The following is a 13,751-nucleotide window of genomic DNA, read 5'->3' as shown; positions in this document are numbered from 1 at the left end:
AGAACTAATACTGGTTAAAGCTATAAAAAACAGCTAGTCAGATACCAAGTATGCAATACAGTGTGCCTCAATAAGCGCCTAAAATAAAGACCAAAGGAAAATAAATAAATAGTACACAAAAAGTATTCAAAATAGTGAGGGCAATAATGTTGGACTGTAACAACAAATATTTGCAAAAATGCAGTATATGAACAAACAAAAAAGGTCAAAATTACAGAAAAGGTTTAACATCGAACTCTTCATTGAGTCCACAGGGGGACATAGTATTGAGTGTGTAGATATAGTATGCTTCTCTTTGAAGGAGACGGTTGTGATCACCTCCTCGCAGAGGTTTTTCTACCCTCTCAATTCCCCAATAGCTGAACGAGGTGATGCTATGACCATATTTTTTTAAATGTGCTGCCACTGGATTACGTTCATCACCGCATCTAATGTTACTTCTGTGTTCACTGATTCTAGTGCGGAGAGCTCTGTTAGTCTTGCCTATATAGGCAAGCCCACAGGGGCACTTTATAAGATAAACTACAAAAGTTGTGGAGCATGTAATGGTACCTCGTATAGCCACCTCTTTTCCGTTATGTGGATGAGTGAAATATTTACACCTGGTGGTATAACCACACTGTGCACAGTTAGAGCATTTAAAGTTACCCTGAGGAATGTCAGCTAAAAAGTTAGAGTTAGAGCTGGGTTTCATGTATGAATGGACCAGTAGGTATCTCAGATTAGGAGGGCGTCTGAACACCAGTCTAGGAGGTTCCTTGAAAACCTGCTTGAGTCTGGGATCAGATTGGACTATGTGCCAATGTTTGAGCAGGATTTTCCTTACCTCAAAGCCCATGGGTGAATACGTAGTGACACACAGAGGTGAATTGTTCCTCTGTTGTTGTCGTGTATTAGGTTTTAAACATTCCTCCTGTGACACACTCAAACCGCTGAGAAGCGATATTGATCCATTCTGTATTGTAACCCCGTGCCTGGAATCTGTTAGTGAGATCATCAGCTTGCCTCTTATAGTGCTTATCTGAGCTGCACACCCTCCTGGCCCTATGAAATTGGCTAATAGGGAGACTTTTTATAAGGTGCCTGGGGTGAAAGCTGTCCCCACGAAGTAAAGTGTTTCGGTCAGTGGGTTTCCTATAGAGATCTGTCTGCAGAGTCTCTCCTTTTATTTATATCAGGTCGCACTTGTTGGTGATGTCACCAAGAATGCAGCTGCCTCATTGGCTAAAGGCCCTGCCTTTGTTCTGTCCACAGTTTTGAGGAGAATAACCTTACATACTTGGGAGAACTTACTGGTCTCGCTTTCAGCGGGCCCACAATTATAGAGATTAGATCATGATATATTAAAGGTCATTAGTGCTATGGTTATTCTGATATTCCTTGTGTTACAGCAACACCATCTCATACTGTATGTTGTCGTTTAAATGGCCTGTCTTGGTTTAAAGCCCACTCACCACGACAAGGTTCAGGCCGAGAGTGGGGGACACACCGGGGAGGGGGGGACACAGGACAGAACACATGGGGAGGGGTGACAAGACAAGACAAAATCTGGCGAGACAACATGAAACAGATATGTATACAACATGGTTACAATAAGATACATATTTACACATATCCATCCAGATTTCAAGGAAGTTGCATGAGACAAACAATAAAAACAATTAACTTAAAGGGATATTCCACTTTCAAAAAAACTTTTGGTCATTTTATCGTCTAATCAGGCTTTTATGAACACCCTTAACAGATTTTAATTTGCTTCATTCAATATTTAGATATTTGATGTAAATGTTATCTGGCCCTCCTCCTCCAGGACCTCTCCCCACACACTCATTGTAACTTCAAACTCCATTTTAACCATGATAGATTCATTAAAAACACCCATTATTTTTTCTGGTGACTCATAATACCATCCTAATACGTGAGCAGGCCGTGTTTTTTCAAAAACCTTTTTCATTTATTTTCAATAAAATATAATTGTATTTAATGTTTTCCATTTTCCAAAAGAATTATTAAAAATAAAAGAAAAAAGATATTGAAAAAACACGGTCTGCTCACGTATTAGGAGGGTAATATGAGTATATTCCCACTATTATATAGTTGGAGTATATAATAGTATATTGCTTTCTAAATTAGTTGTTTGTTGGTGTTGATTGGGGGTGAGGGGGTATCCATGAGATTAAGAAATCAATTTGCATGACGGGTTCATTCATAAGTGAGTCTTATCTGGAGTATGCAGTAAGATCCTGTCATCTTTCAAACCTGTAATCAAATCCAATTTGACTCCTGCAATGTCATTTGGCACAACAGACCCTGGACTGGCTTTATGTTAACCACAAATCGCAAATAATATCAAACTTTGCTTTGCTGGCATATATTCCTCTCTGGCCATAGATCCCAACTGCTTTGCATGGTACGTCATGAGATGACTAGAACTCAAAGTCGAAGAAAAAACATCTTTGGAAGCTGTCAGCGAAAACGTTTGACCCTCTTATATACACTATACTCCCACTGGTATTCTACAGATCAGCTTCCACCACCACCACTAAGACCTCATGGAAAGAGGTGGTGTTAGGAGGTGGTGTTAGAAGGTGGTGTTAGAAAGAGGGGTTAGAAGGAGGTGGTGTTAGAAAGAGGTGTTAGAAGGAGGTGCTGGAAGCCGATCTGTTGAAGACACATGACAATGTGAACTCACCACTCCCTCTGGTACCTGCACCTGCCATCTATGCAAGGAACTTCAACTGCGAACACAAGGACTGGGGTCACAGCTAAACATCAAATGTAGAGATACAGAGCCCATGGGCCTCTATAGGCTGTTGTTTGTCCCAGAAGAGCCCCACAAGCTTCTTCACTGCACAATGTAACACCCATACCAAAGAGTACTATGCCAGTAAAGCATTATTTGATAGATATATTGAATATTATTACATGATGCCAATGTAATGGAGGCCTAAAATGACTAAAATGCCTCTTGCACAGTTGCGCAATTGGCTGGTAGGTAAGGGCTAACAGTTAAATTACCTCAGCTACACAAATTTAGAATGCATTTGCACAGTTGCGCACCGGACCAAACTCTCTCTCTCTCTCTCAGCGCCTGAAGAAAACCAGACGCCAGACTCTAATGCTAGCTACCGGACCAAACTCACTCTCTCTCTCTCAGCGCCTGAACAAAACCAGACGCCAGACTCTAATGCTAGCTACCGGACCAAACTCACTCTCTCTCTCTCAGCGCCTGAACAAAACCAGACGCCAGACTCTAATGCTAGCTACCGGACCAAACTCACTCTCTCTCTCTCAGCGCCTGAACAAAACCAGACGCCAGACTCTAATGCTAGCTACCGGACCAAACTCTCTCTCTCTCTCTCTCTCTCAGCGCCTGAACAAAACCAGACGCCAGACTCTAATGCTAGCTACCGGACCAAACTCTCTCTCTCTCTCTCAGCGCCTGAACAAAACCAGACGCCAGACTCTAATGCTAGCTACCGGACCAAACTCTCCCTCTCTCTCTCAGCGCCTGAACAAAACCAGACGCCAGACTCTAATGCTAGCTACCGGACCAAACTCTCTCTCTCTCTCTCTCAGCGCCTGAACAAAACCAGACGCCAGACTCTAATGCTAGCTACCGGACCAAACTCTCTCTCTCTCAGCGCCTGAACAAAACCAGACGCCAGACTCTAATGCTAGCTACCGGACCAAACTCTCTCTCTCTCAGCGCCTGAACAAAACCAGACGCCAGACTCTAATGCTAGCTACCGGACCAAACTCTCTCTCTCTCAGCGCCTGAACAAAACCAGACGCCAGACTCTAATGCTAGCTACCGGACCAAACTCTCTCTCCCTCTCTCAGCGCCTGAACAAAACCAGACTCCAGACTCTAATGCTAGCAACCGGACCAAACTCTCTCTCTCTCAGCGCCTGAACAAAACCAGACGCCAGACTCTAATGCTAGCTACCGGACCAAACTCTCTCTCTCTCTCTCAGCGCCTGAACAAAACCAGACGCCAGACTCTAATGCTAGCTACCGGACCAAACTCTCTCTCTCTCTCTCTCAGCGCCTGAACAAAACCAGACGCCAGACTCTAATGCTAGCTACCGGACCAAACTCTCTCTCTCTCTCTCTCAGCGCCTGAACAAAACCAGACTCTAATGCTAGCTACCGGACCAAACTCTCTCTCTCTCAGCGCCTGAACAAAACCAGACGCCAGACTCTAATGCTAGCTACCGGACCAAACTCTCTCTCTCTCAGCGCCTGAACAAAACCAGACGCCAGACTCTAATGCTAGCTACCGGACCAAACTCTCTCTCTCTCAGCGCCTGAACAAAACCAGACGCCAGACTCTAATGCTAGCTACCGGACCAAACTCTCTCTCTCTCTCTCTCTCTCAGCGCCTGAACAAAACCAGACGCCAGACTCTAATGCTAGCTACCGGACCAAACTCTCTCTCTCTCTCTCAGCGCCTGAACAAAACCAGACGCCAGACTCTAATGCTAGCTACCGGACCAAACTCTCTCTCTCTCTCTCTCTCAGCGCCTGAACAAAACCAGACGCCAGACTCTAATGCTAGCTACCGGACCAAACTCTCTCTCTCTCTCTCAGCGCCTGAACAAAACCAGACGCCAGACTCTAATGCTAGCTACCGGACCAAACTCTCTCTCTCTCTCTCTCAGCGCCTGAACAAAACCAGACGCCAGACTCTAATGCTAGCTACCGGACCAAACTCTCTCTCTCTCTCTCTCAGCGCCTGAACAAAACCAGACGCCAGACTCTAATGCTAGCTACCGGACCAAACTCTCTCTCTCTCTCTCAGCGCCTGAACAAAACCAGACGCCAGACTCTAATGCTAGCTACCGGACCAAACTCTCTCTCTCTCTCTCTCAGCGCCTGAACAAAACCAGACGCCAGACTCTAATGCTAGCTACCGGACCAAACTCTCTCTCTCTCTCTCTCAGCGCCTGAACAAAACCAGACGCCAGACTCTAATGCTAGCTACCGGACCAAACTCTCTCTCTCTCTCTCTCAGCGCCTGAACAAAACCAGACTCTAATGCTAGCTACCGGACCAAACTCTCTCTCTCAGCGCCTGAACAAAACCAGACGCCAGACTCTAATGCTAGCTACCGGACCAAACTCTCTCTCTCTCAGCGCCTGAACAAAACCAGACGCCAGACTCTAATGCTAGCTACCGGACCAAACTCTCGCTCTCTCAGCGCCTGAACAAAACCAGACGCCAGACTCTAATGCTAGCTACCGGACCAAACTCTCCCTCTCTCTCTCAGCGCCTGAACAAAACCAGACGCCAGACTCTAATGCTAGCTACCGGACCAAACTCTCTCTCTCTCTCTCTCAGCGCCTGAACAAAACCAGACGCCAGACTCTAATGCTAGCTACCGGAACAAACTCTCTCTCTCTCTCTCAGCGCCTGAACAAAACCAGACGCCAGACTCTAATGCTAGCTACCGGAACAAACTCTCCCTCTCTCTCTCAGCGCCTGAACAAAACCAGACGCCAGACTCTAATGCTAGCTACCGGACCAAACTCTCTCTCTCTCTCTCAGCGCCTGAACAAAACCAGACGCCAGACTCTAATGCTAGCTACCGGACCAAACTCTCTCTCAGCGCCTGAACAAAACCAGACGCCAGACTCTAATGCTAGCTACCGGACCAAACTCTCTCTCTCTCAGCGCCTGAACAAAACCAGACGCCAGACTCTAATGCTATCTACCGGACCAAACTCTCTCTCCCTCTCTCTCAGCGCCTGAACAAAACCAGACGCCAGACTCTAATGCTAGCTACCGGACCAAACTCTCTCTCTCTCTCTCAGCGCCTGAACAAAACCAGACACCAGACTCTAATGCTAGCTACCGGACCAAACTCTCTCTCTCTCTCTCAGCGCCTGAACAAAACCAGACGCCAGACTCTAATGCTAGCTAACGGACCAAACTCTCTCTCTCTCAGCGCCTGAACAAAACCAGACGCCAGACTCTAATGCTAGCTACCGGACCAAACTCTCTCTCTCTCTCAGCGCCTGAACAAAACCAGACGCCATACTCTAATGCTAGTTACCGGACCAAACTCTCTCTCTCTCTCTCAGCGCCTGAACAAAACCAGACGCCAGACTCTAATGCTAGCTACCGGACCAAACTCTCTCTCTCTCAGCGCCTGAACAAAACCAGACGCCAGACTCTAATGCTATCTTCCGGACCAAACTCTCTCTCTCTCAGCGCCTGAACAAAACCAGACGCCAGACTCTAATGCTAGCTTCCGGACAAAACTCTCTCTCTCAGCGCCTGAACAAAACCAGACGCCAGACTCTAATGCTATCTACCGGACCACTCTCTCTCTCTCTCTCAGCGCCTGAACAAAACCAGACGCCAGACTCTAATGCTAGCTACCGGACCAAACTCTCTCTCTCTCTCAGCGCCTGAACAAAACCAGACGCCAGACTCTAATGCTAGCTACCGGACCAAACTCTCTCTCTCTCAGCGCCTGAACAAAACCAGACGCCAGACTCTAATGCTAGCTACCGGACCAAACTCTCTCTCTCACTCTCAGCGCCTGAACAAAACCAGACGCCAGACTCTAATGCTACCTACCGGACCAAACTCTCTCTCTCTCTCAGCGCCTGAACAAAACCAGACGCCAGACTCTAATGCTAGCTACCGGACCAAACTCTCTCTCTCTCTCTCTCAGCGCCTGAACAAAACCAGACACCAGACTCTAATGCTAGCTACCGGACCAAACTCTCTCTCCCTCTCTCTCAGCGCCTGAACAAAACCAGACGCCAGACTCTAATGCTAGCTACCGGACCAAACTCTCTCCCTCTCTCTCAGCGCCTGAACAAAACCAGAAGCCAGACTCTAATGCTAGCTACCGGACCAAACTCTCTCTCTCCTTCTCAGCGCCTGAACAAAACCAGACGCCAGACTCTAATGCTAGCTACCGGACCAAACTCTCTCTCTCTCAGCGCCTGAACAAAACCAGACGCCAGACTCTAATGCTATCTACCGGACCAAACTCTCTCTCCCTCTCTCTCAGCGCCTGAACAAAACCAGACGCCAGACTCTAATGCTAGCTACCGGACCAAACTCTCTCTCTCTCTCTCAGCGCCTGAACAAAACCAGACACCAGACTCTAATGCTAGCTACCGGACCAAACTCTCTCTCTCTCTCTCAGCGCCTGAACAAAACCAGACGCCAGACTCTAATGCTAGCTACCGGACCAAACTCTCTCTCTCTCAGCGCCTGAACAAAACCAGACGCCAGACTCTAATGCTAGCTACCGGACCAAACTCTCTCTCTCTCTCTCAGCGCCTGAACAAAACCAGACGCCAGACTCTAATGCTAGTTACCGGACCAAACTCTCTCTCTCTCTCTCAGCGCCTGAACAAAACCAGACGCCAGACTCTAATGCTAGCTACCGGACCAAACTCTCTCTCTCTCAGCGCCTGAACAAAACCAGACGCCAGACTCTAATGCTATCTTCCGGACCAAACTCTCTCTCTCTCAGCGCCTGAACAAAACCAGACGCCAGACTCTAATGCTAGCTTCCGGACAAAACTCTCTCTCTCAGCGCCTGAACAAAACCAGACGCCAGACTCTAATGCTAGCTACCGGACCAAACTCTCTCTCTCTCTCAGCGCCTGAACAAAACCAGACGCCAGACTCTAATGCTAGGTACCGGACCAAACTCTCTCTCTCTCTCTCAGCGCCTGAACAAAACCAGACGCCAGACTCTAATGCTAGCTACCGGACCACTCTCTCTCTCTCTCAGCGCCTGAACAAAACCAGACGCCAGACTCTAATGCTAGCTACCGGACCAAACTCTCTCTCTCTCAGCGCCTGAACAAAACCAGACGCCAGACTCTAATGCTAGCTACCGGACCAAACTCTCTCTCTCTCAGCGCCTGAACAAAACCAGACGCCAGACTCTAATGCTAGCTACCGGACCAAACTCTCTCTCTCTCAGCGCCTGAACAAAACCAGACGCCAGACTCTAATGCTAGCTACCGGACCAAACTCTCTCTCTCTCAGCGCCTGAACAAAACCAGACGCCAGACTCTAATGCTGGCTACCGGACCAAACTCTCTCTCTCTCAGCGCCTGAACAAAACCAGACGCCAGACTCTAATGCTGGCTACCGGACCAAACTCTCTCTCCCTCTCTCAGCGCCTGAACAAAACCAGACGCCAGACTCTAATGCTGGCTACCGGACCAAACTCTCTCTCCCTCTCTCAGCGCCTGAACAAAACCAGACGCCAGACTCTAATGCTAGCTACCGGACCAAACTCTCTCTCTCTCTCTCTCAGCGCCTGAACAAAACCAGACGCCAGACTCTAATGCTAGCTACCGGACCAAACTCTCTCTCTCTCAGCGCCTGAACAAAACCAGACGCCAGACTCTAATGCTGGCTACCGGACCACACTCTCTCTCTCTCAGCGCCTGAACAAAACCAGACGCCAGACTCTAATGCTAGCTAACGGACCAAACTCTCTCTCTCTCTCTCAGCGCCTGAACAAAACCAGACACCAGACCCCAATGCTAGCTACCGGACAACACTCAGCCTCAGGGTCTGGTGTCTGTGAGGGTTATCTAGACCAGGTGTTGTCCTGGTTTAGATGTCCTGTGGGTTCAAGCACTCTGCAGTGGTGACCGCTGATGAGAAGTTGTTCTCCTTTGGGAACGGCGACGATGGTAGGCTGGGCCTGGGGAACACCTCCAACAAGAAGCTACCAGAGAAGGCCACTGCTCTGGAAGGCTACCAGGTTGGACATGTAATGTACATTCATGGCTTTTATTATTTACAACTTGTATTGTTATATTATATAACAAAAAATGAAAGATCCTGGATCTGGAATCCTGGAAGCGACGATGGAGGGCTCGTCTGAGGACAACCTAGAGAGAGAGAGAGAGAGAGAGAGAGAGAAGAGAGAAATACAGACAAATGATGAGAGATTTAACTGTTCCAGCAATGTGTGATTTCATACTGTACTTAAGCTCTTTTTAATGACTGCATTCTAAACCACTTCTCACACTCACTTGAGGGACTCTGCAGACCTGTGGAGGTTGTAGTTCCTCTCTGGCTCAGGGAGGCTCTGGAAGTCCACCAGACAGGGATGAAGATTCTTGTTGTCGTCCCTGAACTGTGAGAGAAGACAAGGAAAGTTAGAGGCTACTCATTCCAGCAAAAGACAGCTTGAAACACTATTACCACTGTTGCCACTAGCGATGGGACAATATGAAAATGTCATATAACGATGATTGTGACAAAATAATAGCGATTCACGATATTATCTCGATAATCAAAATACAATATGCTGGGGTGGAACATGTGCCACAAAATAGCAGATCTACAAGCTCACAGCACGCCGCGTAGTGACGCCTTGTGAGCTTTCAGATGGGCAATTTTTTGGCAAAGACATTTGATAGAGAGTGAAAAAAGATTGTATCAAGTACGTATATTATAAGTACCTTTTACCAATTATAGAGGGTTTAAAATGGTACCGGATATGCAGCTCGGCAAATAAAAGGTGAATTGATCCCAATGCATGACAGAGGACGATATCACGATAAATTAAATCTCTGTGATACAATTATCGTGAATGTTTATCACGATAAACGATAATATCGTGCATCGTCCCATCCTTAGTTGCCGCACGCACGCTTGCACGTACACACATTTTAATTATTTATTTGAGTCCACATTTTATAAAATACATAAGGTCTCCTGTTACACACCGATCCATAAGTCCAGCCCTGCTCGATGCGCGTGACTGCCACAGCTCCTGGATGTTCTCTGCCAACTTCTCCCAGATACGCTCCAAATGGGGCGGCAGCACCATCTACGGTACAAAGCACCACACACGGGTAGGTAGGTACGCCATAGAACATGTCTAGATAGAAATGGAACTGCCCATTTAATGCTTATACGCATGCCACAGTAAAGTTGAGTGTTCATTGTGTTCAACACCAACACGCATGCCCAAAGTTTTTTTTTTTGCAGGTTCATCACTCTCACGGCTTATGAGCTGTGTCACTATAAAACAGAGCTCTCGGTTTACACTTATATGAATGAATGAAGAATTAAATAAGAGATAATAAAAACATAAAAATATAAGCCTGCAGGCTTATCGCAGACCCTAGCAGATGCTGCCATGTTGTGCTGGTTACGCAGCACACTATATCAAGAATGGGAAACTGGTGGCCCGGGGACCACATGTGGCCCTCACCTTCACTTAATGCGGCCCCAGGGTAATGTCTGAATATTGAGATATTATTGTTGCTTAATGACTATTACTATGCAAAATGTATTTGTATTTAAGTTCATAAAGTCAACATAAGAGCATATAAATGCATTGGAAATTAAATAAAGATGTTACTTTTCTGGATTCCAATAAAAAAATAGCAAAATAGCACTGCGACGCGCTTTGAGCTTGCATATGGGCTATTTTTTTACTGTATATGCATTGTGTCCCTCTGGAGTCACTGTGAAAATATAGTGTCTCTCTCCTTCATCAAAGTTGCCCACCCCTCCTCTATATGAATCAACCTGACTGTACAGTATATTGTATTGTTGTGGTATTACCTGACCGTGTCCACAGGGCAGGGTGTGAAGGAGGTGTGGGTCAGGGACTGGGGGCCCAGCAGGTCGTGCTTGTACTCCTTGATGGGCTCCATGCACATCCTGTCCTTGAGCAGCAGCGCCTCGTAGCACGGGGTGTCACCCGGAGGGGGCAGGAACTTCAAGTCTCTGTGTCGGCCGCCCAGAAGGAAGCCAGCCCTGAGGGGGTGAAGGAGTATGTGTGTCAAGTCCACACCAAGTCTGACCACAAGGGCACTTACGGATATGATATGCAGGGGTCAGGGGTGTCACAAGGGGGGGGGGGGGGGGGGGGAGTGAGACTGAGTTACTAAGGCCCAAGGTGGAGGGGCTTTAATTATTTTATATAATTTAGCTATCGAAAAATAGATGATATACAAGCTCACAACGCGGCCGCGCTGCGAGCCTGTAGATCTGCTATTTTTGAAAAAAGTTGTGAAAATGTGTGCAAATCTTTGAATATATGTAAAAAAAAAAAAAAAAAAAAAAACATTTGTAACTCAAATTTTGCTTCTGGGGGGTCCCTGGAACTAAATATTTTGAGATGGGGGTCTGTGGCCAAATACATAACATTTTGGGGTTCCTTCACAAGAAAAAGTGTGAGCACTACTGACATAGAGGACAGAGAGAGGCACGCACATCCCAAAACATAGTGGCACCAGGTGCTGGACTAAAAGTACATACATGAGAAGGAAGATGAGGTCCGCACACTGGTGGCTTGCTCAGGTCTAAAGTCAGACCTGATGAAGACGCCGAAGGGCGTCGAAACGTTGTCCGTTTAATGCTTTAATAAAGTATCCAATTTGGGAGCAAGCCACCAGTGTGCGGACCTCATCTTCCTTCTCACTACTAACATAGAAACATAGGTTAAAAAAAACTTAGAAGGATTTCAAATATTCAAGACTTGCACAAATGTTCATGATTTTTCAAATATAGCAGATCTACAAGCTTGCAGCGCGCTGTGAGCTGGTATATCTGCTATTTTTCAATAGCTAAATAGCTATGAAATAATTAAGGCCCCTCCACCTTGGGCCCTGGTAACTCAGTCCCACTCATTTAAAATAATTGTATACACTTTAAAACAGACAAACAAAACTAAGAAATTCCATAAATAAGTAGTGAAAATAGACGCTCTCCAAGCGTGGAAAGTGGCACGAAGCGACACGTTGTGTGCTTGTAGATCCACTATTTTCAATTGTTTAATTAGTTCACTAGGGACAACCGTCTAATGCCTCTTTTGGGGTTCCCTGAAAAGTTTGGGAACCACTGGTGTAGATGCTCAATATTTGCATCATATCACCAGGCACAAATGCTGTTGAACCTATTAACTGTTTTTACATTATCAAACGATGGTGGTATGAAACGTGAAACCGAGGAGGCAAACCACTCGTCTCCGCAGTGGTGGAAAGGACCTTCACCCCTAGACCAGTGGTTCTCAACCTGTGGGTCGGGACCAAATTATTTTGGGGGGTCCCCAGATGAATAACTTAATGTGCAACATTGTTTTCTCACTCAACAGTAAACAAACCACCATAAAGTTTAAGTGTACAGAGGGTATCTACACATTTCTAAAGTGACAATTTAAGGACTTTTTAATACCTCTAAAATGACAAATTAAACTTTGGACAAATTGTCAAATATTAGAGGCAGACATTGTGAAAATAGCCGCTCTACATGCTCATTGCGTTGCGAGGCGTTGTGAGCATGTAGATCTGCTATTTTCACAATAGAACCGTGTTATTCAAAATGTAATGCCTCACCTCTTAGTGCTCGTCAGGGTGGGGGGGTCCCCAGTTAAAATACTATTCTTGAGCTTATAGTGTTCTTACTTATTGAAGGCCCTGAAGAGGCCTGTGGTGCTGTAGATCATACGGGCAGCCTGGGACTCCTGGATCTGGGAGCACTCATTGTGGTCTGGAGAGACACGGAAAGAAATTTGGATACTTAAAAAATCTAAAACTGTGAAAATAGCAGATCTACAAGCTCACGGCAACACATTGTGAACTTGTAGATGTACTATTCTTGCTATTTCACCCATCAATCCATTATATGTTATTGCTCGTCTCATGTAGATTCCTCACCAATGCAGTTCTTGCCGTCAGGAGTGATCTCAAAGCCAGCGTTGCAGATACACTGGAAGCTTCCCTCGGTGTTGACACAGCGGCCGCTGCGGCACATCACTCCATTCACAATGTCTATGGAGAGGGTTAAGACAGCATACATATCCAACTCACATGAGCACACATGTGACCTAATTACAATGCTTTAGGAAACGGGGGCATTTGGTACTTTTTACACATTTTGAAAGTACAAAATGTGAAGCTTTCAAATGATATGACATGCATTGAAATCTGAGTATGCTGTATTTGAAGAAGAAATTCTTGTTAGAATGTTGTTAAACCCCTAACCAAGAGTCTGAGTAAAAGGCTCTCAAAGTTGGCAGGCCACCCCTCCCCACATGATAGGACCACAATGGAAACAACCCATTAGTGCTTTTTGTTTTGTTATCCTTTTAGCATTATTATATAAATGTACATCTGTACTGTGCAAACTGTTAATAAAGTATTCAATCACTCAATCAATACATACTGTACATGAGTACAATTCTCAGAGTTCATTTAAGGGTCCATTTGAATGAATCTCTACACTCAGAGTTATATTAACACAGATACATACATAAATACATACATACTGTACATACCATTACAGTCCTGCTTGGTGGGGGTCTCCTGGTAGCCCTCATGACACTTGCAAAGAGGAATTAGATGTTTTCCTGTGAAAATTGTGAAAAGTTTAATGAAAATAGCATCGCTTCGCGCCAAGTTGTGTGCTTGTAAATCGGCTATTTTCACAACTTCTTAATTTTTTTTAAATTAATGGCATTTCTTAGATTTTTCTTCACGAAATTACTGAAATTGTTTTTTGAAAACGTTTTGAAATAATAATTAAAAACAAAATGTAGGAAACTAAAAATAAAGGGACCCATACTGTAAACCCCGTGTTTAGGAACCAGTGGTATAGAGTATGCAGTTTTCCACTCACCAACACAGCCCTGCCGGTCCGGCGTGGCCTGGTAACCTGTGTCACAGCAGCACTGGTAGTTTCCCACCATGTTGACACAGTGGCCATTCTTACACAGGTTGTCACTCAGCTGACACTCC

This window comes from Nannobrachium achirus (assembly GCF_963921795.1).
Source record: "Nannobrachium achirus genome assembly, chromosome: 22".
Lineage (NCBI taxonomy): Eukaryota > Metazoa > Chordata > Actinopteri > Myctophiformes > Myctophidae > Nannobrachium > Nannobrachium achirus.
This window is presented reverse-complemented; position numbering follows the sequence as displayed.